At 43.1% G+C, this 24,206-nt stretch overlaps 1 pseudogene; it reads right to left on the reverse strand.

The window, feature by feature from the left end:
* Positions 1-201: 201 nt before the first annotated feature.
* On the reverse strand, positions 202-915 carry LOC114710922 (annotated as a pseudogene).
* Between the last annotated feature and the right edge of the window lie 23,291 nt (positions 916-24,206).

Here is a 24,206-nt window from a genome sequence, read left to right on the forward strand (position 1 = left end):
CATATATAACTAATTTGTGCTGTGCACCAACAAGAACCTGCTTTAAATTTCCATGCCAATTTACAACCCCAGACTGTACCAGGCAAGGTTAGTGGCTATTGAGAATACCACCAGGACAGGGCTATCTAAAGACACATTCGGTAGTGTGTTAACTATACAAAAAAAGACACTGTACAGTTAAAAAACAGATCTTACACAGCCTTACATTTCAATTTTTTTCTTTAAAAGGAGTGAGTTGTGTACAGGGGGGTTAAATGCTTTATAGACGAGAAAAAAACTGCGCTAGAACCAACTTATTCATCATCTTCTTCATCTTCGTCTTCCTCTTCTTCCTCCTCTTCCTCATCCTCTTCATCCTCCTCCTCATCTTCCTCTTCCTTCTTTTTCTTGCTCTTTTCAGCCTTGACGACCCCCTTCTTCTCTGCATCAGGTTTTCCTTTAGCCCTGTAGGCAGCGATGTCCTTCTTGTGCTTCTCCTTCAGCTTGTCAGCCTTCTTCTCGTAGGGCTGCTTGTCGCCCGCGGCAGTGCTGCTCACATCTCCCCCCAGCTTCTTCTTCGCCACATCCCCGATGGACAAGCCGGGCCGAAGGAGGCCTCTTGGGTGCATTGGGGTCCTTGAACTTCTTTTTGTTCTCCCCTTTGGGGGGAGGTTGTAGGTTTTCATTTCTCTCTCATTACGAGCCTTGTCAGCCTTTGCCATGTCTACAGATTTCCCATTTTCTTTAGCAGACATGGTCTTCCACCTTTCTGAGCACTTTTTCGAGAACTCTGAGAAGTTGACAGAAGCATCCGGGTGCTTCTTCTTGTGTTCCTCCCGGCAAGTTTGCACAAAGAATGCATATGAAGACATTTTGCCTCTCGGCTTCTTAGGATCTCCTTTGCCCATGTTTAGTTGATTTTCCTCCGCGAGGCACAGAGTCCTCTCGTCCGGCTCACAAAAACTGGCCCGGGCGCTGTTTCTATGGAACTCAATGTACTGCAATGGCTGTGAGAGCCGGAGCCAGACACAGCCTCCTCACTCTCTCCACTCTGTAACATCCGTGTTTCTACTCTTGTTTAAGGTATTGTACCTATGCAGTTCATTTAAAAATATAAGGTAAAATTCTAGTTTTTGAAAATTGTTATTATAAACTATATAGGATAATCAGAAAACATAGGTTAGTGGTTAGTTATTTATAACAATCAAATTTATAGGTATGTTAGGTATGCTTTCCAGATCATAAGAAATATATTTTAGATAGAGAGATGGTCTTCAAACCTTTCTAAGACCTACAGAATATAGCATTTAAAATGTTTCGTTAACATAGAGTTTTTTGTGACAATGAGACAAATCTGTTCCTGGCAGCACCAATTTACTTCCGAGATGATGGGCATCAAAGAAACTCCTTACGGAGTTTGCTTTCATTGTGGTGAAGTTAGCCACTGAGCAAAAACAAAACAAAACAACAACAACAACAACAAAAAACCCACCACCAACACCACCACCAACAAAAAAACTGTTCTTGCCTTTGACTGCTGACAATGTGCTGTGCAGACTGGACATGCAGGACCCACAGGCAAGTGACTGTTGAACTTTCCCAAAACAAGGCAGGATAGTCCTTCAAAATTCCTGCTCCACAGAAGAGTCTGCCATATAGTGACTGCTAAACTTTGCCAAAACAAGGCAGGGCAGTCCTTCAAAATTCCTGCTTTATAAAAGAGTCTGACAGATATTCTAGACCTGTAGGCTAAAGATAGATGCCCCAACGTTTCAGAGGAACTCTGGGTGACTGTCCAGGCAGCCAAATGTCTCTGTTGTTAGATAATATTACATCCTTCTGGGTCTTTGAAGACCAAATAGTTATGGTTGCAGTTTTCCTTAGTTATGATACAAAGTAAATTAGGTATAAAATTTTGGATTCACTAAGATAGGGTAGATAATGCATTATTTTCTCTGAATATGCTAACTACAAATGGACAGAGTATTGTAAATGTAATTCTTACTTGATAACTGTTTTTGTTGTATGTAGTTATACTATGTTAAAATTAAAACCTTTCTTTTTATTTAGACAAAAGGGGAAAATGTTACAGAATATTATTTTAAGGTGTGTTACTTCTGTTTATGTTGCATTTGTTTTAACTCTGTGAAGCTGTGTTACTGTGCCTGTGTAAAATACCTGATGGTCTAATAAAGAGCTGAGAGGTCAATAGCAAGGCAGGAGAAAGGATAGGTGGGGCTGGCAGGCACAGAGAGTATATAGAAGGAAAATTGTGAAAAGAAAAAAGAAGTATCCAGAGAAGGAGGAGGACTCCAGGGGCCAGTCACCCAACTACACAGCCAGCCACTGGGTAGGAGTAAGAGTAAGATGTACGGAAGTAAGAGAACAGAAAAAGCCCAGAGGCAAAAGGTAGACTTTTTTCCCTTAATTTAAATTAAGGAAAGCTGGAAAGGCTGGGCATTTATAATTAAGTAAAAGCTTCTGTGAGCGATTTATTTGGGAGCTGGGTGGCGGGTCCCCAAAGAGAAAAGAATAAAAATACAAACGACACTACTGTAGGTTGCTACCTCAGTCACATCCAAGACATGACCTGTGGTGGCTGTTTTAGGGGAGTGTAGATGGTTCTGGTAGCCAAGCTGCATGGTGTATCATGTGTGGCAAGGCAGTCATGCCCAGTAGGGACACATTAAACTTAAAAGCAGATGTCTTGGGCTTCTCAAAGAATTAGAAGCCTGTGTCTTCTAATTCTTCCAATACATTCGTAACTCAACCCAAAGCTCAGTTAGATGTATACCATTCCATGTGACTAGTGACAATCTAATTCAGGTTTCAGATGTATTTCGTGCATTGAAAGCTTTATTATATTTTTTGACAAGGTCTGGAAGGGTGAATGCAAAAATGTAAATGAAGTTATATAGACTGGGCTACCCAAAATTGTCTTCAGATTTTTAAAAAATTGTTCTTCATTTTTGTCTGATTTTACCTGGTCTAGGCTTACATAAAGACAAATTCAGACAACTCTGTAATGTTCTTTTAGCATGTTCTCCCACAGCCTGCTACCCTTTTTTCTCTTCCTTCCCATTCCATTAAGTTAGTCCCCTCTGGTCCCCTAGATGCATCTGCTTCTGTTTACATGTTATTAAGTAAACATACGATTTTGTGCATCCATCTAAAACCTAGAAAACACAAAAGTAACAATCACTTGGGATTTATCTTTCTGGGGCAGATTTTATTCATTTCATATGATCGTCTCCATTTTTCTCCAAATGACACAACTTTGTTCCACTGAATAGCTGAGGAATATCCATCATGGAGAAATGGTTCAGTAGCTGAGATCATGCCCCTGTAGAGGACTAGAGTTTGGTTCCCAGCAGTCATGTCTGGCAGCCCACAACTCCAGATCCAGGGAATCCATAACCCTTTTCTGGACTCTGCAGGTACTGTACTTACGTGCACATACACATATGTTGACAGACACACATATGCATAATAAGAAAATAAGTCTTTGAAATCATTCAATTTTATGTGTATGAATATGTATCATTTATTACATTTTCTTTATCCATTTCTGAATCAATAGACACAGACTGGTTCTGTAAATTAGTTTTTTTTTTGTGAATAAGGCTGCTGTAAACATTGATGTGAAAGTATCTTTTTTTTCACACATTGAACTGTTATCCAAGGATGAATATATGACAGATCTAGTCTTAGTTATCAATAACAAGAGAAACTATAGAATATACACAAGCTTATGGAGACAGGATAGCACACTGTTGAGTGATGAATGGATCAGCAAGTCAATTAAGAAGGACAAATTTAAGTTCCCACAACTGAATGAAAATGAGACCACAGCACATAACCCGTGGCGTGGATGGGAGGGCATAAGAAGCTGTCTGGGGTTCTTGGTGACCCGAGTCTCTGCCTCAGGATCTTCAGCTCCAAGGTCTTGCTGACCACAGTGTGTCTGATCCGTGGATGCAGGGCTAGCTATTCCAGCAGCCCCGTGTGCTGTCTCTACTCCCCCCGCCCCCCAGCTGCTTCACTCAGAACCGACCACAGGGCCATTTCTGACTTAAACTGAAAACAGGGGCTTTGAGAGGGACTAACAGTACTTTGGCCCTGGTTATATGCTGCTAGTTTCATTTTCAAGGACAATGCCAGGTGCCCATCACGAGGCACTTTTGGCAGTTTGATTTCCCAGTATGCACTTGGGTAAAGTGATTTCCTGGTATAATTGGCTCATTTGCCTTGACTATGATGTTGTACCCACCTGTGACTTTAGGAGAGTAGACTGGTGAGGAGAAGAAAATGTCTCTGGGATGGAATGTAACATACCCTCCTTCATCATGCTTTTTTAGTCAATTCCCCCTTTTCCCCATATAGAACAATATAAAAAAAATACCCACTTCAATGCAAGAGTCTCTGGCTCAGTAGTTCTAGAGACTTTACTGTGGGATGCATTCTCATTTGGGAGGCAGTGTGGAGGCCATTGAATGTACTGCCTTGCATTCCCCAAGCATATCATATCTATCTTTTATTTTTAAGATATTTATTCTTTCTATGGGGCACCCAGTCCTTAAAGGGACATCTGCATCACAACTACTTCTCCCAAGGCTCAGGATTCGCCATGGAAGGGGGGATGGAAAGATTGTAAGTGACAGAGGTTGTGGTTGACGCTGCAAAAGTAGCATTTTTTTTTCCAAAATGAAAAGGCTGTTGCACCCGTAAACTCAGCAGCTGTGACTGCATGTGTGTGCAAAACCTGCACAAGACAAAGCCAGCCCACATCCAGCATGCAAGGGAGGGGCTCATGAAGACCCAGCCCTAGCTTCGGAGATATTAGTGATTGATGACTGCTTGGGGAGAGAGAGTTTGTGTTCTTTGGATACAGTCCCTGATAGGCCGCCTACAATCCAGTGGATGACCCTACACCACTATGCATACTAGTGGCACTAAGTGGACTCATTTTTTTTTTAAAGAACACTTGAAATTAGGAGGGAAAGGTGGTTGTGGTGATATGAGAGGATTCAGAAGGTAAGGTGTGGAAAGATGGGTTTGATTGATACATCTTACATTCATAAGTGAAATTCTCCAACAATAAAATAATTCTATGTAAAAATATTTACTCATTGACAGTTTCTGTACATGTGTGTAATGCAGTTAGATTTGGTCACTTATACTCCCGTTACTACACTCTCACATCCTCCTCACATTCCTGCTGAACCCTTTTCCTTGTTTCTGTTAGAGTCCTTGGTTGAAAGGCCCTCCCACCAGTGCTACTTATCAAAATATTCATTCAGAAATGCCTCTTGTTTCCTAGACTTAGAATTGGCTGTGAAGAAGGTGGCTGCCCATTGTTGTGGATGTAATAGACCAGAAGGTTATGGCTGTTGTCCATGCCCAGTGTCCTTCTCAGCAGCAGTGTGGAACCTGTGTGCTCCCAAACTCCTCTGCACACAGGCACTGCTCAGGAAACCACAGGTTCGCCCAACCTGTCAGGATTTCCTTGCTCTGGTGTAATCATCTTTTCTTTGATGGCTTCCTGCATCTCGTTCTCTTGTGGTTTCTCGCTTATCAAATGAGCAAGAGGAGAGGCCCCTGCTCACACTTCGAGATGGCTGAAAGACCCACCACGCCCGTAGACAGATGTTCATATCGTCCTTCTACATATGTCGGAAGAGCCATGTTACTAGGCAGAGAACACCAAGGGTCCATAGAAGATCTTACTGGAAACTGGTTGGAATTAGGTGAGGGTTTTCTGAGAAGGTGCAAATACCAGCTACTACCCACTGCGCAGTGAGAACTTAATATAACTCTGGAATCAGGAGAGGAAGTTGTGTTGAAGTTTGTCTTTGCATTTTGTTAGGGCCACAGTAAAACACAGAACCCTGGGAGTTATAAAAAATATTTTAAAACAATTCAGTTGGTGTGAAAAATGTCAATTAAGTCAACATATGGCTTGTTCCTCTTCTATGTTCAGTAACACAATTTCATAATCAGTTCTGAAAGATGAACAGATCTGGTACACGTCTGTTTCATTTCTTCATCTAGAGATGTGAAACAGGTTTTAAAGTTAACTTTACAAGTATTTATCTGCATTTACCTGCTCTTCACTCCTGCCCAGTATATTTGACAGTGTAATAGTTCTGGGCTTGGGGACAGGTATGACTTTATTCTAGCTCTTCTGTTGGATATCTGAGTGTAGGGTGTTGTATTTGCTAATGGTTTTGTAAGTGAAGGAACTGGAAAGCATAATTGCTGCCACAGTCACAGGAAGTGCGATTTCTGGATGGGTTGACATGGGTCTTTGCTCAGATAGATCTGTTTGTGTTGAAATTGTCAAGTCGTACAAAATCATTTAGCAGCCACCAGGAAAGTCAGATATGGACAGGGCACACTTACAGAAGCAACTGTCTTATTTATTGGTGTTGAGACCTAATCGGGAGAGAGCAAGGCAGCGACAGAAGCCCTTATCTCCAAGGCAGTCAGAGCAGGGCAGGGCAGTTCAACAAATTAGGAGAGAGCTAGAAACAACAAGGGCCAGCGGCCTCATTGGGTACTCTTTTTATTTATTCCTGACAAATGTGATTTATGAAGCTCAGTTCCTTTGTCCTATTAGAGAATGGAGCTATCAGCTCCGTGTCCCGACACCATAATTTTGTTTTAAACCATTCTGTCAATTCGTATGCATTTTCTGGCCACAATTTGTGCACTTCTTTGTCAGTTCCATAAATCATTATAGATAAGCAAATCCCTCTTTTAACCTTTTTGGAAAGATAACATGGCCAATACTTTCTGAACAGATTCCTGTGAGGATTGCTGTAGGGAGATAAATGCAGCCCGTCTTGATGGCACACTACCCCACAATGGCGTGATTTATGGAGGGGAGTGAGGTTTGTTCACTGGGGCTCACCAAAGACTTTTAAAAAGTCTGTTTTGTTTCTGTTTTTTTTTAAAGACCCATGCTAAGCTATAAGAAGACATACTAAGGATTTTAGACAAACACACTGTGGTAAGAATTTCTACAGTTGCTATCACAGCAGGGCAAAATAATGGAAATTTTAGTCAATCTCTCGAATATAACTAGTTGTCATTTTTGAGGGATGGAAACTTTAGTTTTTTTATATATACATGTATATTTATATGTGTATATACATATAAGGTATTTATATAGTGTGTGAATGTGTGTGTATGTATGTGTGTGACTGTTCACAAGTGTAAGAGTGCATGTGTGTGGGTGCACGTGGAGGTCCACCTTGGGTGTTATTCCTCAGGATGTCATTTTTTTTACATAGGTTCTAGGGCTTAAACTCAGGTCCTTATGCTTAAGCATTTGGCCTTCTGAGCTATCCCTCAGTCCTTGTTTGTGTGTTCGTTTTTCTGTGTATTTTCATTGACTCCATCAACAAAGCCTCAGCTAAGAAGTCTTCTTATATCTCCCAAAGACACACATTTGGAGTCTGCATTTAAAATGAAGTGAATTTAATTGAGATACAGAAATGAGTGTGTGTGGTCCATGGGAAAAGCCCTCTCCTTCATCATAACTGCAGTATTACATAACTAATAAAAAGAGTTTTGCACTAGAATCGTATGCCCCGGATAGACATTAGTCAATGGTTGAGAGACAGACTGGGAGCCAAGCTCGCTTTGCAGATTTAGCACATGTCCATCCCTGTTCCTGCAGAGCCTCTTTTGTTACTTAGTAGTGCACATTCTGTCTCCTTTCCCAGGAAGCGTCCTGTTCTCAGTGGCCCCTGCTCTTGATAATAAAACCTTTAACACAGGGAGCATTGCACATTTTTTTTTTTTTTTCTGTGTAGTTCTTTCAAACATTAGAGTTTGGATTGGGCTCTGAGCTGATAGTTGGTTTGAATGTTGGTTTTCCGGAAGTTTTTTTTTTTTTTTTTTTTTTTTTTAAAGCAAAACCCATAAAGAAGGAATTAGCTCTGGACAGACAGAGAGTGCCGGCTTCTATGTAATTATAATGTGCAGGCACTGAGGGTTCCATGGAGAGTTGCAGAACTGAATAGATGCTCCAAATGAGGGCTGGAACTAGATGCAGACACAGTCCCTGGCAAAGGTTAGGTTTTAGATGGCAGCAGTTCCCCTAGAGAGACAAAGCCGTGGTTCTAATAGGAAGAAAACCTTAGTTCTGAAGAGGAGTTCTGGGTGGGGCTCCACGGAATCTTCTAGAGTCTGTGAAAACAAAACTATCTCCCCAGACTAGAGAAGAAGTAGATGTGCTTGCAGGAGTCTGCCCTGGCTAGGAAGGAAGGTGACCTCCTTGTTTAACCGGGACCAAAGTTGTGTAGGGTCCCTTTGCTAGGTTATAGCCAATGAGCTTCTCTTTCTTTGATTTTCTGTCCTGTTTTCTCATCAATGAGAACTGAGTGTGCCAAGGGGTCCCTACAGCTCAGCATTACCCAACAATTTCAAAAGCCATCTTTATTTTTTCTTGGTGTCCTGCATTCAGTAAGTGTTCCATTAATATTCCAGAATGACCACATATAGTCGGCACTTACTGGTTTAGTGAGTAATTAAAAAAAACAATAACAACATGAAGTTGGGAGGGAGGTATGTTGAGGAGGGGGACATGGGAAGAGCTGAAAGGTGACATGGGCCATAAACATGATCATATTTCACTGTATACATGAATGAAATTCTTAAGAGTAATGAAAAATTATAATAATAAAAATCACTTATAAAAAGAAGTAAATATTTAAAAAGATAAAAGTGGGGTGTAGCTTGGGGAGATGGTGTAGTTGGTAAAGTATTTTCCATGCGAACATGAGGACCTGAATTTTGACCCCAGAACCCACATAGAAAAGCTAGGCAGAGTGAGGCACATTTGTAGGCAGGCAGAGAAAGCTGTATCTCTGGGGTCTGCTGGCCAATCATGATAGCCTAATCAATGGCCAATTATGATAGCCTAATCAATGAACTTTGCCCAATAAAAGACCCTGTCTCAAAAACCAAGGTGGATGACTTCTGAGGAGGGACACTGAAGATTGGTTTCCGGCTTCCACTACACAAACACTACTCAACACCCCCTTCCTGCCCCATATATACTGTTAAAAACAAAACAGATAACAACAACGATGACAAAACAATTCTCCTTGCTTCTGTATACACAGAATTAAAAGGCCTTGAAACTTGATCTTATCCTGGTAATCCTTTATTATACTTCAGAATTTACAAGACTAACAGCTTTTTGATTTACAAAAAATCCAATTTATTTATTTATTTATTTATTTATTTAATTTCCATCCAAGTCCACCTTAGTAAACCAGTGAGTTTACTGGGGTTGTTTACAGGAGTTGAGAAACTCAGAAGAGGTTACATCACCAAGAGTCCAAACCACTGTCCAAATCATTGACAGCCATACCCTCAAAATGGCATATGGTCAGTGGCTTAGCTCTAGAATACAGGCTTAGGGATATATGAGGATCTTGTGAATACCATGTGAGTCTCAGGAGTCCCATGAGCTTCATGGACCATTAAGTCTCATGAGCATCCTCTGCTCTTCATGAGGAAATGATAACGGGTCCCATCTATTGAGAGTCTCATGAGTGAGATCACATCATCTATTCAGGACCACACTGGTCACTTCTAATCAGAAGAAAAAAAAAACACAATCAAGACCCGGTCTAGTGTCTCCCTCCCTCTCTTTCACATCATCTGCATTTCCTCCATTATTGTACTGTTACCCTCAAGCTAGTCGTGCGACTAGTGTCTTACTGAAATCTATAGTAAAATCCCTGTTCTGCTGGTTCTAGTCATTTACTTTTTCCTAGATGATTTTCTTACGCTAAAGAGTGGTTACAATCACCCATGATATTTGCAGACTGCTGATAACACTGATTCATATGTTTCTGGAAACTTACAAGTGCATATGTGTTTATAATGATCAAACTATGCAGTTAAATTTTATTTTAGATTGCTCTGCTCTTTCATGGAATAATAGAACAGATTTTTCATTTCAAGTCTGTGGCTAATTCTTTATATATGATCAACAATATATTTAAGATGATTTTGGAGAATTACTTAAACTCTCATTCTTCAGTTTTATCCTGGGCAGAATGGGAGTTTAGATGTTATTTAATGGAATGTGTTCCACAATGAAGAAGTATAGTCCTCATCACACCAGCCCTCACTCATCATCATAGGGAAATACTCTAGGCTGACAGGAAAATAGGGGCTAGATATTACTCAGTTTTACTGCAGTAGTGAATAGTTCAATTCCAAATAGAGTAAAACCAACTGATACTTTTCCAACATTACCTTTTTAAAGATTTTATTATTTTTGATGATGTGTTTCTATGTGGGTATGTGCACATGAGTGCAGGTGTCAGGAAGTCAGAGGTGTTGGGGCTGGAGTTAGAGACCATTGTGAGCCATCTGTCATGGGTGCTGGGAACTGAACTCCTGTGCCCTGGAAGAGCAATAAGTGCTCTTAAACTCTGAGCTATCCATTCATTCACCTTCTCCTAACATTAAGTGAATTCTTCAAGTTGGCCTTGATTCTGGAGGGCTTTGCTGGGCCCAAGGCATCTCTTCATCCTAGAACTCAGCCTCAAGAAGGATCCTCTAATTTCCATGCTGCTCTCACAGAAGATGAGAACACCAGGGAACAAGGTCAGTATCTGTTCACGAGTAACCAACATGAATATCTGTGTTCCACTGCCCAACTTGTCTCCGTGGGATGAAGCAATGTAGTTTGCAGAAGTACTCAACACCATGTGACAGTCTGCTCCTTAGAGAAAAACTAGAAACAAGAGACGGACAACTGACCTCATTTGTAAAGAATTTGCCATTTCAGAGAATGCGGGTATGGTACCATACAAAGGTCACAGGTCAAAGTGCCCCCACCTCCTGCTTTTTTTGAGGCAGGGTCTGATGCATCCCATGCTGGCTTAAAACTCATTGATTCTCCTGCCTCCACCTCTGCAGTGCTGGGATCACAAGCATGCTCCACCAAGTTTATGAAGTGCTGGAGATCTATCCTAGGTCTTCATGCATGCTGGCAAGTCACTACCAATTGCACTATATGCTCTATATGCTCAGCTCAATTTTATTTTCAAGGCAGGTAACCCTGGCTGTTCTGGAATTTGCTCTGTAGACCAGGCTGGCCTGGAATGCAGCGATTCACCTGTCTCTGCCTCCCCAGTGCTGGGATTAAAGACTTGCACCACCACCACCTGACTCAGCTCACTTTTTAAAGAGAAAAACCATTTTGGTGTAGACATCCAAGAGAAATCATAAAACATCATAAATACTTTTAGCTAATATTTATTGAGGGTCACTGAGGCCACTTTATATCCATCATCTTCAACAGCTTCATAAGGCAAGTATGGTTTTTTTTTTTGTTATTTTACCAATCAGGATGCTGAGGCCAGGGTTATCTAACAGTGAAAGTAGGTGGTGCCATTGGCACATAAGCAGAACTATAAAGTAGAGTTACTTCCTACATCCTGCATTAGGATGCCAGACGAACTCCTTTCTCCCCACCATCCTGCACCTCTTAGGAGCCCTGTGGGCATTTGGGTGGTTGGTAGCTCACACATCCTGGATCAGACAGTTGTGTTTGAGGTCACTGAGAGGCACACCTCGGATCGTGGGCATTTCTCTCTTGTGACTGCACCCTTGTTGTACATGAGCCTCAGACAGCATCTGAAGGAACACATTGGGCCTCTGGCACTGGGTCTGCTTCTTGGTTAGATGAGGACAAAGCAGATGGAACCCCTGGAGAGTGCATCCAGATGCTGTCTTTAGCTAGAAACAGAGGCCTCCTAGCCTCACTCTGGACCTAACAGAAGCGTGGGTTTATTGTGTTTCTTGGTGGTTTTGTTGACATACTCTTTATTTATTTGGGGCTAAAAGTTACAAAAGCAGAGTTTGCATTGTGTTTGCCAGCTCTGCCTAAGAATGCAAACAAAGCCCATGCTTGCAGTCCCCAAATGAGTGCTCTTGTCACTAAAGTGGCACAGCATGTGTCCAAATGCCTTCCTAACAATTCTCTGTAATATGTGTTCACAAGTGTATGCATGTCTTTAATCACCCATGATTACATGGCATGTTCTGCCCTACCCTCTCAAAACGAGAAATATCAGTATGCCAATGGCTTCCTAAATTGGATATAGGTTCCTGAGGTATAGAATTTTGTTCCATAAAATTATCTAATTGGAGGTGGGGTGGAAGGAGAGAAGAAATGATGGGGACACCATGTTCCGAATAAATAGAAAGAAAATCCAAGGACCCTGCTGTTCTTCCAAACACATTTGGCAGAACAGAATGAAATGGTGACCACCTTCTCTTTTGATGGGGTGGGGCTTCTGCAGTCCTAAACAGCTTCTGGCATTTCTTGACCTTTGCTTGGTGAATGTAAATTTCAAAAGGGCTGTCCAGAGGTAAGAGAGGAACATGTGGAGGGAATGGTCCCTAACAGCCCAGCTCAACCCTCCATGCTTGGGGACAGTGGCGAACAGGTCTTTTGAGTATCCCAGGCTGTCTTAGTTAGGGTTTATATTGCTGTAGGAAAACACCATGACTAAAAGGCAACTTAGAAAAGTAAGATTTTATTTTATTATTTTTATCTTACAACTCTCAGCTCACAAACCAGCACTGATGGGAGTCTGGGTAGGAACTCAAGGCAAGAACCTGGAAGAATGAACTGAAGCCATCATGGAGGCATGCTGCTTCCTGGCTTGCTCAACTTGCTTTCTTATACACACTAGGGATGGCACAACCCACAGTGCCACATCAATCATTAATCAAGAAAATGCCCTACAGACTTGCCTACAGGCAATCTGATGGAGTCATGTTCTCAGTCAAGGTTTCCTCATCATAGCTATGTCTAGGTTTGTGTCAACTTGACAAAACCAACCAGGCAATTGACCTCTTGTTAACTTAAACAGGAATATATTACTATTAAACCACAACCATTCCTTTCTTGTTTGATCTCATATTAATAGCAATATCTCAATATAAAACACATCCCAAGTTTTAAAAATTCAAACACTTAGGGAATTCAATTTCTTTAAAATATCTAGTCTTTTAACTGTGGGCTCCTGTAAAATAAAAACAAATTAAATGCTTTATTTCAAGAGGGAAGAATCAGGGCACAGTCACATTCAAATAAAAGCCAAGCCAAGGTCCAACACTGTGAGACCACCAGGGAACTGGTATCAGTGTCAGGCATCTGGGACTTATTATTTTTTCTGCTCCAAAGGACTTGGGAAGTTCCACATCTTTGGCTCTGCCATCTACGCTTTGACACCCACAGCTTGTCTCATAGGCTCAGGCTAGCTACACTCCTCAGCTGTTGTAATCTGTGGTTTCTATTCCATGGTTCTCTTCTGGGGTTTCCACTCCAGCTGGGCTGCACCTTCACCAATAGCTGTCTTCAGGGACTCTGATCCTGCCTCATAGTGCCAAGCCTCTGCTGCTCTCCATGGCCTCATCCAATCCTTCATCCAATCTACTTCAACTGAGGCTGCACTTTCCCCAGTGGCCTTCCTGGCCTCTCATGGGGCCAAGCACTCCAAGACCAACCTTCATACCTTCAAAACCCATGCTACCTGGGAGACTCTACACATTACCAAGTTCAGCAGCCAGCACAAGGCACAGACTTGGCCCTCTCTGGACTACAACGTTGTGTGCTCACCCATCCAGAAACACTTCCAAAGATTTTGCCTCAATGATGGTTGTCACTTTCTTCCATTCCTTTTATTTTATTTTTTATTGAGACAGGGTCTCTATGTAGCCCTGGTCACTATGAAAGTCTTTATGTAGATCAGGCTGGTCTCAAACTCACAGAGATCCATCTGTCTCTGCCTCCTTGGTGCTGGGATTAAAAGTGTGAGCCACCTCTGCTGGTCACTTCTTCTTTTAATTATTTTTGACTTCAAAAGTAATTAGTCATACAGAGGAAAACGAAGCCCTCAAGAGGTACAGTAATCACAGACATCAATGAAGGAAGCTTAAAAGGGAGGTTGTGGGGAAACTCTGCTTCATTGAATTGTGATCGTATTTGGTTTAGGATGATAAAGTATTCAAGAGAAAAACATTGCAGCAGCTATCAGGAATGGAGGTTCCCAGAGCTCCATTGACTCAGCAACTGCACAGGGACTAAGCTCTCCAACCCTAGCAACTGAGCGCATGCCACTGTGAAAACTTCAAAGACTCTGTAAATGCCTCCTGTACTCTGAGACACCAGGAATAGATTTCTACACTATGAATAAGACAGTCTGTATCCTTGTTAGCCCCAGGTTCCACTGCTCTCTTTCTAAATGAATAGTGAAACAGTAATTAAAAGAACGATGCTAATGTGCTCAGCATCTATGCCACTTGCCAATCTTCCTGTCTTCATTACAATGTTAGCAAAGGTTACAAAGGTTCTAACCCTTTCTTAGTGTTTCTAATCCTCCACTCTTCTTTTCCTCATTCTTTTCTATTAATCAATTAACCATTTTCCCCCAGCCCAATGTATATCATTGGGCAGGTCTCCCATGCATATCAGCCATGGCACATCAAGTTGCAGTGAGACTAGGCACCTCCTCTCCTATTAAGGCTGGATGAGGCAACCCAGTAGGAGGGAAGGGTCCCAGAAGCAGGTAACAGAGTCAGAGACAGCCCCTGCTCTCACTGTTAGAAGACCAAGCTTTACAACTGTAGCATATGTGCAGAGGGCCTAGGTCAGTACCACACAGGCTCCCTGGTAGTTGGTTCAGTCTCTGTGAGCCCCTATGAATCCAGGTTATTTGATTCTGTGAGTTTTCTTGTGGTGTCCTTGATCTCTCTGGCTCTCACAATCCTTCCTGTCTTTCACAGGATTCCCTGAGCTCTGCCTAATAGTCTTGGTCTCTCTCTTCTTCCTTCCCATGTCCCAGCATCTTTAAGAAGACTAACTGTTCTGTTATTAGATGAATTCACATTATTTTGAACTCCTACATTATTAGCTTTACAAAATTGGCAGATAGATGGCTTCACCTGTCTTTGCTCTCACTGACCAGTTGTGGCTACCATCTCCACTGTGCTGAGAAGATATTAAAAGGAGACTATCTGGGTTCACTGGGAAAAGAAAGTGCTATGGATTGAATGTGCAGAACCCCCAATTTATATGCTGAAGCTTAATCCTCTTCAAATTAGCACTTGGGGGTGGGACTTTTGGGGTGTCTGTGTTTATATCATGAGAGTGGAGTCCTTCTGATGAGATGGATGCTCAGGAAAGAGCTGGTCTCTCTGAGCCATGTGAAGATTCAGCTAAGAAGTAGCGATGTAGACACCAATCTGCTACTGGTTCCATAGACTGCAGAGCTGATGACTGAATATGTACTGTTTAGCGTACCATCTAAGATACTTTTGCTATAGAGCCCAAACTCATACAGGAAGTAGAGCCCATACAGATTTGTGTCTGGAGCAGTAGGTGACTAATCATGGGGGCAGAAAGAGGTTGAGGAATTTTTTATTAGATTTACAATCTAATGATGCTGACTGTAAGGGTTGCATGAGCTATATGAGGAGGGGCGTCTCCCATGATTATCAGTGGCTAGAGTGGGCCTATGATTGGCAAAAATGGTTCTGCACCCTAAGGATGGCAATTTCATACCCCTGCCTTATGTTTCAGTTGTTTTTAGAGTCACTGTTAAGCTCTTCTAGACTGCATGCTCACTGAACAAGCTGCATATGTGTCTAAGCCACAGATTTTAGTTTCTGTCACATAGAAAGCATTCATCATAATGAGCCATTAAGGACTCGTCTAGACAAATGAGACCTATGGGCTCTGAAGGCCACATTGCTCTGCTGGAGCTTTTCTAAAGCACTTAACCTACAACCGGGCAGAAAGACATGATTAGAAGAATTGCAGGCTCAACCGTGGCTTCATGACTAGAGCTGAAAGGAGGCAGGTGAAGCTTCAACTGACCCAGAAGTTAAAGGCAGATCCATTTGCCAGGGGGATTTGTGGTTCTTAAAATTTTCCATTACAAACAATGGTTTGCAAGAGAAAACCACTAATTAGAGTGGACTTTAAGCTTCAATTGGATCTCTTCATGGAAAAATCAATTATGACTTACGTTTTTATTAGATACATGCCTGCAAGTATGCAGAACTCACAAAATGTGGAAACAGTTTTTTCTTCATTAAATATAAATTATTTGGGAGTAAAGATTAAGAGAATATATTCTAAACCTAAACTCATTAAGCATCTTAGGACAAGGGTCAACACATGAATAAGCCCTCTTCCTATTACACCCAACTATAAATGGCTTGCATTGGGGTCAGTGAAGAAGAACAGCCCAGTCAAGAGATAAAATAGGGGAGGGATTTTTGTTTTCTTCAGGATGCTTCTTGAGACAGTGCTCTCCCAGAACAAAGAAAGGGTGTGAATTTTATTCTGGAAGGCTATATGTAGTTGTCTAAAAAGGCATGTTGCCAATCAGGATGGGAGTGTGGTATTTTGAATCAAAAGAGCCCCCATAGGCTCATATATTTAAATGCTTAGTCATTAGGGAGTGGCACTACTTTAGAAGGATTAGGAAGTATGGTCTTGTTGGGGGAAGTGTGTCATTGGGAGTGGGGTCTGAGCTTTCAAAAACCCAACCTAGGTTCAGTGTCTCCTTCCCTGCTGCCCATGGATCTGGATATAGAACTCTCAGCTACTTCTCTAGTACATGTCTGCCTACATGGCCCCATGCTCCCTGCCATGATGACAATGGACTAAAGCTCTGAAACTGTAAGCAAGCCCCAGTTAAATGCTTTCTTTTCTAAGAGTTGCTGTGGTCATGGTGTCTCCTCACAGCGGTAGAACATTGACTAAGACAAGAAGGGTGGTATACACAATTAAAATGTATACTACTGGGTACATTTCTTGAATTATGGTTCAAGAAGGAAAGATGGGTACCTGCAAGTCCTCTGGGTCCATAGATTGAACCATCAAGATAAGGACAGGAAGACTCCTGTGTGCAGCTGTGCCGCATCATACATATATTTATAGAAGATGCTGGGGCAAACTTCAGTTGCATTATAGACAGTCTATAGACAATTCCTGGGTACACTCAGAATTAAGAACAAGGAATGTTCTCAGAAAACTCATCTTCTACCAAGATTGCTTAGCTGCAAACAAAGAAAAGGGCACTTTGAAGGTGATTTAATGCAGGAATCTGTCTCCTCCCCTAGGTTCCTCACCTCTCCTAACTGCTAGTGTTACCATCTAGGGGTCTTGATCAGGGGAATTTTCTTTGCCAGTTAAAGAGTTAAATGGCAGGAAAAGTCTCAGACACACTAGGCAGTAGTTTGTAGAGTGCTTGTGTGGCATGCATACAGACCTGTGTTTGATAACCGAGCATCTCCCCAAGTTAAAAATTACACAGAAATACACTACATGTACAAATTATAGAGGAGTTACCTTTTGTTGTAGTTTAGTGGCCGCGAGAAGGAATACCATACAACAGAACTCACATTGAGTGTTTATTGGAGGGGAAGGGAGAGAAGGGGGCACAGAAGCCTGCTTCTGAGAGAAACGGTAGAAAAGGGAAGGGGAAACAGGTGGAGCTTGCCTTTAAAGGGGGCATAGTGCATGCACACAGGGACTAAGTAGCGACATAGCAGTCCTAGGACCCTGAGCTGGCCAGTTTGTCTGCCTGAACACTGACAAGAGCATGCACACAATGCACTCTTAGTGGCTGTAGCTGAGGACCCTGAGCTGGGCAGCATGATGCTTGAATGCTAGCAAACATATGCGGGCAAGGACTGGTTGTAGTTGGTGACGTATTCTGCCGGGTCCCAAGGGCAGGCCAGTGTAATGCCTGACTGCTAGCACTTTTAATCATAAAAAGTTTTCAAAAAACACTCCCCAAACCAGAAATATGGTAAAAACGACAGAGACTACATGTAACACAAACTGGGGGTAACGAAAGCACATGGACATCGTGGAGGGGACATGTTCTGTGCCTTGCCATATACCATCCGACACTCACTCTTCTTTCTCAGCTGGCGTCTGGCATGGCTGGCTCACCGGATCTAAGGGAAGCAGAGAACGAGAACGCTCCACACTAGTCTCGGGTTGCTTGTTCTGCTTCCCTCCTTCCTCTGGCCACTCTTTTTGTAAAGTGTCTGTCTCTGTGTGTCTGTCTGTCTGTGTGCACTGAAGAGGGTGTTTGAGTTATAGGAGCTTGAGCTGCCGGATGTAGGTGCTGGGAAGCAGTCCCGGGTCCCCTGATAGTGAGTGTATACTGTTCCTGTGGTTCATCACTTTTCACCAAGGCTGCGGACGCAGATGTCACCTCACAAGAGGAAAGTTTGGCTTTCCCCCCATCCTCTTTCATTTTGGAGTTTTCTTCATATAGTAAACCAGACATTGACTAGGTTGTCCATGTGGACATAGGAAGTAATAAGAATAATGGCAAGAACTGAGAGGAAGAGGAAGTCAGAGAAAGATGCCTGAGAACTCAAAAGGGCTGCAGGAAGCAGGGGCAGCAGGTGGCAAGCATTGCTGGAGCTTTTAAAAGTGAAAGGAGCCAAATTTCTTTTTCTTTATTTTATTTTACATACCAACCACAGTTTCCTCTCCCTCCTCTCCTTCAGTCCCCTCCCCCCACCTCTCTTCTGTCCCCACTTCTCTTCCACTCCCCTTATCCACTCCTCCTTCCTCTCCATTCAGATAGGATGAGGTCCCTTTAGGAATCAACAAAGCCTGGCATACCAAGTTGCCACAGAACCAAGCTCCTCCCCACTGCATCAAGGCTAAACAAGGCATCCCACCATAGGGAATAGGTTCCAAAGAGCTAGCTCATGCACCAGGGATAGGTCCTGGTCCCACTGTTAGGGGTCCACAAAAGACCAAGCTACACGACTCTCACCCAGAGGGCCTAGGTGAGTCCCGTGCCAGCTCCCTAGCTGTCTGTCCAGAGTGTGTGGTTGATATGTAAAATAAAATAAAGAAAAAAGTTAGCAGCAAAAAAAGGCATTTGTTCATACACAAAGGCTTATTAATGTCAGAAAAGTTTCATCAAACTCTGAAATGTAATATCATACACATAGATTTTGATAAACATTTCCTTACAAGCTCTAAATAAAAACACATAGTTCTATTTAAATTAAATTTATATTTTGCTTGCAAAATAGTCATACATAATATATAAATCATGATTTATTTGTAATGAATATTTTAATATTAAAAAAATGAAGGGAATAGCCATCACAGGGAGATGGGAAGATATCTCCCACTTTACTCTCCTTGTGTGGAGGAGCTGAGGTAGGTGGGGGGGGGAGAAACTTGTAGTCTCTGAGAGGATGTCAGGAGGGGCAGTGTCCTTCATGTTGGAAACTCAGCGAAACTTGTCTAGAACTTTTCTTTATTTAAAAAAATACTTTTTCATCCCAATCACAGTTTCCCATCTCTCCCTCCCTCCCTCCTCTCTCCCCAGTGCCCTCCCCCTCTTCCTCCTCCCACCCATTCACTCCCCTCCTTTCTCTTCAGAAAAGGGCAGGCCTCCCATGGATATTAACCAGCCATGACATAGAAAGTTTCAGTAAGACTAGGCACCTCCTCTCCTATTAAAGCTGGATGAGTCAACCCAGTAGGAGGGAAGGGTCCCAGAAGCAGGTTACAGAGTCAGAGACAGCCCCTGCTCCCACCTGTTAGGAGTCCCACAACAAGACTAAGCTACACAGTTGTAGCATATCTGCAGAGGGCCTAGGTCAGTCCTGTGCAGGCTCCTGGTTGTTGGTTCAGTCTCTGTGAGCCCCTATGAATTCAGGTTAGTTGATTCTGTGGGCTTCCTTGTGGTGTCCTTGACCTCTCTGGCTCTTACAATCCTTCCTCCCCCTCTTCCACAGGATTCCCTGACTCCACCTAATGTTTGGCTGTGGGTTTCTGCATCTGTTTCCATCAGTTGCTGGGTGAAGCCTCTCCTATGACAACTGGACTAGGCAATGATCTGTGAGTATAGCAAAAAATCACTAGGAGTCATTGACTTTTTTTTTTCTTTTTTACGAGTCATGCTTGGTTCTATCCCAGGCCTCCGGGTGCTGGCCCTCCAGGCAGTGTCAGGGGTGGGCTCCTTCTCGCGGTGTGGGTGTCAAGCTGGACCAGTCATTTGTGGGTCCCTCTCATAATTTCTGTGCCACCTTTCTCCCAGCATATCTTGTAGGCAGGGAAAATTGTAGGTCAGAGATTATGTGGCTGGGTTGAGGTTCCGATCCCTCCACTGGAAGTCTTGCCTGGTTACAGGAGATGGCTGGTTCAGGCTCTGTATCCCCCATTGCTAGGAGTCTTCACCCCATAGATTCTTGCGAGTTTCCATTGCACTAGGTTTCTAGCCCACCCCAGAGATGCCCCTGATCCCAGTTGTCTCTCCCAGTATAACTTTCCTATGACATTAAAATTACATCTCTACCTTGGTGGTTGACATAAAGATTGAAGTGGAAATAGTATACAGTTGGATGTGGAGCAGCTACAACTTTCTAGCCATCTGAAAGTGTTGATGGAGACCTAAGGTCTGAGGCCCAGCCTCACTTGAACAAATTGCAGAAGCTTCTTTCTATCCAGGGCCTAAATTGCAGGCACTGCTTTGGTGAATAGTCCAAAAAGAATTGTTCCTTTATCCCACTGAGCATTCTTATTCATGGACTGAGTGATTTAGAGACTTTGATGGCTGTAGGACATAACTCGGACTGAAGAGATGGCTCAGTGGTTAAGAGTGCTAGCTCTGGAGGCCCCAAGTTCAATTCCCAGTGCCCATGTCTGTCAGTTCATAACTTCCTGTATCTCCAGCTCCAAGGTCTCTCACAGCCCTCTTCTGGCTCTGTGGTCGCCCCCCCCCCGCGCGTGCGCCTGCCCGCGCGCGCGCACACACACACACACACACACACACACACACACACACACACATGCTTACACATATATACACACACAAAGGTACACACATTTTAAGAAGAGAATATAATTTCATGTCAAAAGAATTTGATTTTCTGGAAAAAAAATGAGGAATTTTTAACTTTAGTTTTTTTGACGGGGATATGATTTTTTTTTTATTAAAAAGATCAAATTTGGGAGCTGAAGGCATAGCTGAATTGTGAAATGCCTGCCTGACTTTGATTCTAAGCACTGGGGGAGGGGCACAGATAAATAAATAAACTAACAAATCTAAAAGATAAGTTTTGTTATGGTTTTCTTTCTTTTTCTTTTTTTTTTTTTGGTTTTTTCGAGACAGGGTTTCTTTGTGTAGCTTTGCGCCTTTCCTGAACTCACTTGTAGCCAGGCTGGCTCGAACTCACAGAGATCCGCCTGCCTCTGCTTCCCAAGTGCTGATTAAAGGCGTGCACCACCACCGCCCGGCTTTGTTATGGTTTTCAAAAATATTTATTTGCCTATTTATTTATGAATATATTTATGTGCACAGTGCCTCTGTTGATAGTTGGGGTTATTTTTTTCTAGACTTTTCCTGGGCATTCACATGTGGCATTGTAGGTAGCAGGTGCTGAGCCCCACAGAAGAGACTCACCAGCGAGCACACAAATCATCTAGCCTTCTCTTTGTTTATTAGGATTTCTAATTATTGTTCTGTCTCCTCTCTCTTTTTCTCTCAATGCTCAATTTTCCTACTCTCTCTTAATCCACACTCCTACTATTTGTTAGAAAAGAAAAGCCACTCGTATTCTGTAGTAGAGATGTGCTGCATCATCTATTTATAGCACTCTAGACTCATCCCCCTTTGCCCTACATCTAGACTGCTTCTAATTTTATGCCATTCAAAACAGCAATACGCCATTATAAACAACATCAGGCAAAAGCTGTTTTCCACTTCTGAGATTCAAAAATAGAGTTCTTGGATCCCCACACCACTGAGTTTCAGAGGAGCAAGTTTATTTGTTTATTTACTTATTTCAGCCTTGCTTCTCCTTTTTGGACACTTTGGAAGTTGTCAGCAGAGTCTCTCAAATTTGTTGACTTGAAAAGCCACATTTTATTTCTGGGTCTGCTGTGAACGTTATTATTTTAGAGCACGTGCTTATGTTCCTGTCAGCAGTGTGTAAGCAGGGTACAGGACCCCGCCTTAGTCTTGGAACATTTCGGTCTTCATTCCCTAGAGACCTAATCAAAGGCAGAGCCTGGGTCAGAGCCATTGGCTTCTCAGCAAGAGAATTCACTAGGCATCAGCAAGATGTTCATACATACAGGGCATGCTACTGTCCTTTCTTGTATCTAACTTTTAAAAATTTTAGTGTGTGTGTGTGTGTGTGTGTGTGTGTGTGTGTGCGCGCGCGCGCGCGCGTGCACGTGTGTATGTATGTGCATGTGTGTGTGTGTTTTCTCTTTACACGATGTTGTGCTCTTGGACTTGAACATAGGCTTGCATGGTAAGCACCTTTACCCACAGAGTCACCTCACTGGTCTATGGTTTTTTCTTTTGAATAGGGTCTCATGTAGCCCAATCTGACCTTGATCTCTCTGTAGTCAAGGGGGTTTTTGAATTCTGATCCTGCCTCCTCTTACTGAGTTCTGGGATTACAGATATGTGCCACCACACCTGCTTTTATGCTGAGTTGCTTATTGAACCCAGGGCCTTGTGCATGCTGGGCAAATAACACTCTACCTTGTGAGCTACACCCTCAGTTCTCTTTTTTCTTTCCCTTGTTTTATTTGGTTTTAGAGAAAGAATCCTCAAATTTACCATTTTTGCTGTCGGTGACAAGGAAGCTGTGATCCTACTGCTTCCTGAGTGCTGGGATAATAGGTGTTCACACCAACCATGTCCGGACAGTCCATACTCCTGTGAGCACTGGGACAGTGGCATAACAGCGTGAGAGTGCGGGTGCATACCTTACTCAGACAGTCCGTGCTCCATGAGTGCTAGGATTATAGGTGTTCACACCAACCATGTCCGGACAGTCCATACTCCGTGAGCACTGGGGTAACAGGTGTGCATACCTTCCTCAGACAGTCCGTGCTCCATGAGTGCTAGGATTGTAGGTGTTCACACCAACCATGTCCAGACAGTCCATACTCCGTGAGCACTGGGGTAACAGGTGTGAATACCTTACTCAGCCCGTGCTCCATGAGTGCTGGGATAATAGGTGCCCAGGTACTCCATGTTCTCTGAGCACTGGGGTAACAGCTACACACCACCATACCTGGACAGTCCGTGTTCTGCACCTTAGGAAGTTTCTTTGATCTTGGCACTCCCTTCCTGGGTTACCACTTCATTGGGTTCGTGGATCCTAACAGTAGGTTCACTGCCCCCTATGCTCTGGCCCCCTGGCTCTGGGGTCCTGGTCAACTGTCTGTCGGGTCCACAATGGAGCCATTCTCTATGACCAGCTGACTCCACCAGCAACCCTGTTGTGGCCTTTGTGGTTTCTCTTCTGTAGGAAATCCATGTTTTCTTTCTCCCTCATCTTTTTGGTTTATGACCTGGACCCTTTTCTCTTTATAAAAGCTGTAAAATCATCCTGGTTATTTTTTTATGGGAGCTTAGTTCCATCTTAGAAGATGTCACTTGCCCTGCTTCTCTGATAAATTTGCTTTGCCCCCCCCCCCACTTCCTGACCTCCCATACCTGCCCTGTCTCTGTGCTGCAGGCTTTATATGATTACTTCTGGTCACTATGAGAGAGTTGTTGGGGCAGGGCTCTGAATGTTTCCAGTGGGAGGTGGCAAGGACAGAGGTCTGGACTTGCAGAAGAAGTTTATAGCTGTGGTTTGAAGAATGGGCATGCCAGGCCAGGGAGCTGGCTCCATGGATAAAGCACTTGCAGTACAATAAGAGGACTTGAGTTGGGAGTCTCAGAACTGTTGGGAGTCTGTAGCAACTTTAAGCCTAGCACTCCAGAGAAGAGATGGGAGGCAGAGGCAGGACCACCCAAGCAGTTCTCAGGCACAAACAGAGGTGAGCAATAAGACCTCCTGGCCCCACAGAGGTGAGCAACAAGACCTCCTGGTACCTGAGTTTGTCCTCTGGCTTTCTCACGCATACTCTGACACCATATTCCTGCTTTTCCTTCCCCCTCCTGCTAGCTCCTCTTGTACACACACACACACACACACACACACACACACACACACACACACACACCGCACACACACACACAGGAATAAATACGAATACAATAAAATCTTTTAAAAAAGAGTTACTAGGTACTCCAATAATGGGGCAGGTGGAGTGTGAGGATAATGGGAACTCCTGAGGGTCATTGGGGTCCTGTGTGTCTCACCTGCAAACTCAGCTC

Source organism: Peromyscus leucopus, chromosome 7, assembly GCF_004664715.2.
Source record: "Peromyscus leucopus breed LL Stock chromosome 7, UCI_PerLeu_2.1, whole genome shotgun sequence".
Taxonomy (NCBI): domain Eukaryota; kingdom Metazoa; phylum Chordata; class Mammalia; order Rodentia; family Cricetidae; genus Peromyscus; species Peromyscus leucopus.